Here is a 6,351-nt window from a genome sequence, read left to right on the forward strand (position 1 = left end):
AAAAAAAAAAAAGAAATAAAAAAAAATTTTCTCCCCAGCTGCATATGTAGCAGTGGATGGCCTAGTCGATCATCAATGGGAAGAGAAGCCCTTGGTCCTGTGAAGGCTCTGTGCCCCAGGGTAGAGGAATGCTGAATGCTAGGGCCAGGAAGAGGGAGAAAGTAGGTGGGTGAATGGGGATGGGGGAGGGAATAGGGTTTTTATTTTTTTCTGAGAGGGGAAACCTGGAAAAGGGGATATCATTTGAAATGTAAATAAAGAAAATATCTATAAAAAAAAAAAAAAAACCTCCTAGCTGCCTGTGTAAAAAAGTATGCTGTTCCCATTTATGGATGACTAAACTGAGGTTTGGCTAAGCCAGCTCACAAGGCTACCCCACCCTCGCGGACAATCTGTACCCTCATTTCTTCCTCTCCGCTTTCCAGGCTTGCTGTGCCAAAGAGGAAGTTAGAAGGCCTGGGCAAGACTCTCCATTTGTTACCCTTGGCTTACTGGTCACCCTGGACTTTCTCACTGAGGTCTGAGTCTCCAGGGGGTGCCCCCGCCTCCAGCCAGGACTCTGAACTCTGGCAGCCTTACCCGGGCCTTTTTCACTGGTCCTGGGCATGCCCACCTCTGCCCCAGCCTCCCTTCCAGCAGTCTAGAAGCCATGTGCTCTCAAGCGCAGTGCTTGACTCCTTGGGAGTCTCTGTTAGGAAAACACGGTCCTAAAGTACAGGAAGTTTGGGAAGTGGAACAGAGGTGTTTGTCACAGTGCCCCGGGGCTGAGCTAGTGCTGACCACCCATTGCTGATGGCACAGTTTTCCTCGCTGCTGTGTGGGCAGAAGTCCTGGTGAGATGCCTGGTTTTCATACAGTTTTTCCTTCGTCCTTTTTCACTTGTTTGGGACCTTTGGAAGCAGGAGAAAAAAAAAAAGCCTTCACAGTCCAGAGCACAGATGTCAGGAAATACTTGCTTCATGAAAGAAGGACAGACAGAGGTGGGTCATGGTTGGTCCAGAGGTTGTCTGGATGTAGGCAGGTGCACTCAGTACAGCCCCATAGCCTTTCACCCCACAACCGTTCCTGACTTCATACCATGTGACTTGGGTAGGCCTTCCACAGAGACACACAGGTGGAGAAGGAGGAGACTCAAGGCAGCAGCGCATGCAGAGTCTGTCTCCTCCCAGCCTGAACAAGTAGCCTAGCCCACAGGATCGAAGAGCTGGAGTCCTCCCCTTCAGCACCCCCCCACCCCCCTGGGAAGTCAAGGAGGAAGGTAGCCAAGAAAGCAGGAAGGCTCGGGGTGAACCCGGGAAGGTCATGGTCTTCCGCTCTAAGCACGAGAGAATCTGCCGTTTGCCAGCAAAGGTCATGAAGTTTCTTCCTGGAGATTTCTAAGAACACAGGGGAGATTTTATGCACGGAGTCAAGGGCCACCTTGCCACAGGTGGTGGCAAGGAACAGGAGCCTTTTAAGTGAGTGAGGAGCAAAGAGGCCCCTGCAGCTTCTAGGACAAAAGAGGGTGTGGCTTGAAAGCTGTGATGGAGGTGGTCCTGTAGACATTGGCCAGGACACTGGCTTTCCTTACTAGCCAATAGTTTTCGGAGCCTCTGCAGGCAGACAGTAGGGAGGGGCAGACTCTGTGACAATCCCTTGGCTTAGATCCGGGTGTTGGAGGGCCTGGTAGATGGAGCAGGATTACTCTATAGAGCAGAGCAGTATTCTTTCTGTAAAACCAATAGATCCCAGGCTGTGGGGCCAACCTGGACTGAAGAGGCCTCACTGTAGGACCTTAGACACCGCCCCCCCATTTTGAATCTAAGCTGTGTTAGGCTCAAACAGGTAACCGGGGCAAGCAATAAGAACTACAAAGAAGGAAACAAGCCAGGGACAGCAGCACACACCTGCAATCTCAGCACTCTGGAGGCTGAGACAGGGGGATTTCAAGTTGAAGGTCAACGAGCTCTAGAGTGTTTGAAAGAAACCCAAATCCCACGCCACCACCAATAACAGAACTCGAAGCACAAAAGGCACCCTGTTTCTTCTGTCCCCTTCCCCACAGTTGCTGTGAGCATTCTGAGAGACAAGAGGGACTAACACGGCTAATGTACTCCATGGGAGCTTCTTTCTTCAGCAGTGATTCTCAGAATGACTTGCACTAAAACTGCCAAACCACTAATTCCTCTTCACCCCCTGCCAAGCTTGTCTGCCCTTTCACAAGAACCAGGCCCAGCAGATCCAGGGGTCAGAATCCCACTAACCATGCTCAAAGGCCACTGGCATCAGGAGTTCTGAACAGCTCTCCATCCCCGCCTAACTGCCACACCCCTCCCCCGCAGAGCAGAGATTGCAGACTGCAGCCCTGTCTCTCCTGTTGTGTTGTGAGTGGTGGTTTCTGGGATGCAGTGTGGGGTTTTGTCTGCCTTCCCTGCCCTGTGCCAACTCACCCAGCAGGCCTCACTGCCTTGGCAACGCATTGCAAAGTCCACACAAAGGAAAAACTGCTCAGGGGAGGCTGGTCCTGCCTGACGCCTGGGGAGAGTTTCCATGGCAACGATGACATCACTAGACTCGTTTGGCTACAGAGCCAGGCTCTGAATGGAGGTGCCTGGGTGTTCACACTGCAGAGATGTGGAGAAAGGCTTGTCAGGGACTCAGCAACGATGCTGGAGTAGACGGGCCTGTGAGAATTCCATACCGAGCCCTGCCCTTGTCTTGCAGTGAGGGCTTGTCAGTCTCCTCACCTACAAAGGGAACCTACAGTCTATTTAAGTGAGGGTGGATTGAAACCATGCATACTCTGCAGGCCTGGGGTGGGGGTGGGGCACGCTGTGACATCTCCTACGCTGGCAACTTTAAGTGATTTCCAGGGAAATGTGGGAGCAGCCCAAGCTCTTAACCACTGGGCTCCTTGGTGTTCGTTCTATCCCTCGGTGAGCCTGCACTTGCATGGAGAGAAGTCACAATCGATTATCAGTAGGCTAATCTTTGCCTCTGCTTTAGCAGGGAGGGAGGGATGGGATCGGATGTGGAGAGATAAAGAAGGAAGACTTTAGGGGCTGGATGGTGGCTCAGAGCTTTTTTGGGTTTTCACCCTTAGCTCCAAGATTCCAGCCTTGGAAGGAAGGTATGCCAGGCACAGGGGGCCTCCCTTGCCCTAGGAGGGGTCTGGGATGCAGACAAGAATATCCTGGGGCTTCTGGGTGGGCCCCCTGGGTGGAGCCACCTCTGCTTTCTACATAGTGGGCAAAACCCTGAGTCTTCTGCAGGAAATAAATAGTCAGGAGCACAAGGCTAGAAGGGCGGGACTTTTTGAGGTCAGTGAGTCTGGAGTCTGCCTGCTGTGTGTGCCAGGCAAAAGAGAAACCAGGCTACAGGGACCAGAAAGTCCAAAGCAGCCTTCCTCTTTACATGTATATCCAGGAGGTGTCCTAGGCCGTATACCTTCTGAAACTCTGACGAGGGTCCCCATCCCTCCTTACACACACGGTGTGTACACAGGTGTACACATGGTGGTGAGGGCCCGAAAGTCCTTAGCTACCCACCTGGGGCCAGTTCTAGATGAATTCAATGCCCACTGAGCTATCTGCTACCCAGCTCACTCCTGCCACCAGACTTACCTTAGGTTTTTCTGGTTTTGTTTTTGTTTTTCAAGACAGGGTCTGTGTAGCCCTGGCTGTCGTGGACTCCACTCTGTAGACCAGGCTGGCCTCGAACTCAGAAATCCGCCCGCCTCTGCCTCCCAAGTGCTGGGATTAAAGGCGTGTGCCACCACCACCCGGCCAGACTTACCTTAGGACTGTCCTCATAGGGTCTGGAACCTTCTCAAATTATCCATCTGCAAGGAGATGGGTCACTGCCTTTCTATTTTATTTGACTTAAAACTCAGGGTGGCCTTGAACTTGCTATGTAGCCAACGGTAGCGCAACCTTGAACTCTGGATCCCCCTGCTTCTACCTCCAGAGTAGAGGGGTTTCAGCTGTGAGTCACGATGGCCCAGTTCATGCAGGGCTGGGAATTGAACCCAGGGCTTCTTGCATGCTCGGCAAGCATTCTCCCCATTGAGCTGTAGCCCAGGCCTGGGCTTGACTCTTTTCTGCCATTCTACTCAATTTCCACCCAGAGCCACACTCTCTAGGTGTTCACCTCCCACTCCTCAGTTCCATCTCGAGGCAGAGGATACCTGGGTTGAAGGCAGCCATGCTTATAGAACCGCCCGGCCCCAACACAGGTTCAGAAGGTTGGAGACATTGTTCTGCTCCCTAGGGTAGAACCACCCTACCCACCTGGGAGCCCCTTCTTTCACCTTCCAGGTGAGGAGAGATGCTACGTGCTCCCTGGGCTGGCACAGCTCCATTGGTCATCTTCTAGCTCCCTGGTAGACAAGGGTGAGCTCCCTGGATATGAACTGCTCTGGTCCCCCGGCCTTTGCCCCTCTTGGCCCATGGATACCTCTGGCTCAGCTGGCTCGAGTACCATGGCACTGTTTGATTTCAAACCGGTTCTCTAAAGGTGGCTCCAGTCCAGTGTCCTGGATGTGGCACCGTCACCCATTGGGTGCCCTGGAAGAAACAGGCATGGGAGAAATTAGAAGCCTTGTGGAAAATAATATGCCTTCTGAGACAGAGGTGCAAGGACCCCAGAAGCAAACATTGTGTGCCTGTGACACACTCTCTTTCTCAAAGCAGAAGGGAGTATTGGCTGTCTCGTGGGGCTTTCTGGACTCATAAAAAGATGGTGGTTGCCACGCGGTGGTGGCACACGCCTTTAATCCCAGCACTTGGGAGGCAGAGGCAGGCGGATTTCTGAGTTCGAGGCCAGCCTGGTCTACAGGACAGCCAGGGTTACACAGAGAAACCCTGTCTCGAAAAACAAACAAAAGCAACAACAACAACAAAAAGATGGTGGTCAGCCTTGGGTTCTGGAAACCAGCCATACTCTTTCCCTTTGCCTCAGAGACTGAGGAATTGGGTCAAAGGCAGCAGGAGGCTCCCCACTCGTTAGCCTAATAGGACCTTGTGTCTCCACCCTTGGACAGGTGGCCCCAGGTGTATGGGGCCTGGTATCCCTCGCCATGAAGACAGGTGGGGAAAAACCCTGCGTACCTCACTCAGGCCACCTGCCCCGCCCTTAACACACACACACCCAGAGCTGGTTAAATGCCCTGGGATGGGATGGGGGTGGGGTGGGGCTCAATTCCTATTTCTTTGACCTGAGAGTACTCGCTCCACTGCTGATTTACATAACAAGGTTTCTCGTGGCAACCAAATCAGCTTTCAGGATAGCAGAACCCAGGCTGTGGCCTGCTGTGGGCAGCTGTCCTTGGTTCAACCTCCCTGTGGCCCTGGATCCACCTCCTACTGGCTTTTTGAAAATTCTTCAGTAAAGACACCATCACCCCAGCATGACATCAAGGGGTCCTATGGAATCTTAGGTCACCTGCTCCTCTGAGGCTGACTGAGAGCCTTTGGCGGGACTTCTGAGGGCCCACTGTGTGCCAGGCCCCACCCAAGGCTCTTTCACACACATGAAATCGTTGCTCCTTCCCAAGGCCAGCTGAGGAAGGTAGTCTCCTTCCTTGCCAAGGAAGCAAGAAAGTAAGTGAGTCACAGCTAGGACTCTGTAGGGACAGAGGTGACCCAGGCCTAGCTGATGATCGTGTTTATCTTTGAGAAGAAGCCTTCTCCTCCCAGGTGCCCACTGTCTGCAAGGGGGTGGGATCAGCGCCTTCATCTCTACATCTCAAGGTTCCGTGGAGGCTGCCCCTCCTCTCGGCTGGCACAGCAGGCCCCTTTCTTACCTTTCGTCTCCTTATAATGTTGGCACTCACTGAGGCTGGGCAGGAAGGTGACAGGACATATCTACCAGAGAAACTGCTGCTTGAGAACAGCCATCAGAGCTGACACCGCCGTTTGTTCTTGGAGCAGGCAACCCTCCCAGGTTCCAGGCCTGGCTGTTTGCTCTCTAAGTGGCTGTCACGTCAGAAGAAGCCATTCTACATACAATGCAGAAGCCCAGAAGTACATCTAGTAGAGAAGCCCAGACCTATAATCTCAGTATTGGAGAGGAGAGGCCAAGGCGGGAGTGTCTCAAGGTGGTCTCCAGGCTGAGATGTATGGGAGTGAGAAAGAAAAAAAAAAGGGAAGGGAGGGGGACTGGAGAGATGGCTCTGCAAGTAAAAGTGCCCGATACAGAGCCGGATGGTTTGAGTTGGATCCTTGGAATGAGTTTGAACCCTGGGCCCGACATGGTAGAAGGAGAGCACCAACTCCTCAAAAAATGTCCTCTCGACTTTTCACAAATGCACTGTGGTACACATGTGCCCCACCCCCACATAGATTAAAAATGTAATTAAAGGAGAAGAAGAAA

At 52.7% G+C, this 6,351-nt stretch overlaps 1 long non-coding RNA gene across 1 annotated transcript in view; it reads right to left on the bottom strand.

Moving 5' to 3' along the window:
* LOC116078373 overlaps positions 1-2,530 on the bottom strand; it is a 3,320-nt gene extending 790 nt beyond the window's left edge. The window contains exons 1-2 of the long non-coding RNA XR_004113519.1: positions 2,430-2,530; positions 580-890 (exon numbers count right to left, since the gene is read on the bottom strand). This is a non-coding gene — a long non-coding RNA (uncharacterized LOC116078373). The remainder of the gene's footprint in view (positions 1-579; positions 891-2,429) is intronic.
* Positions 2,531-6,351: the final 3,821 nt, after the last annotated feature.

The sequence above is a fragment of the Mastomys coucha genome, unplaced genomic scaffold (genome assembly GCF_008632895.1).
Source record: "Mastomys coucha isolate ucsf_1 unplaced genomic scaffold, UCSF_Mcou_1 pScaffold5, whole genome shotgun sequence".
In the NCBI taxonomy this organism is placed as follows: Eukaryota; Metazoa; Chordata; class Mammalia; order Rodentia; family Muridae; genus Mastomys; species Mastomys coucha.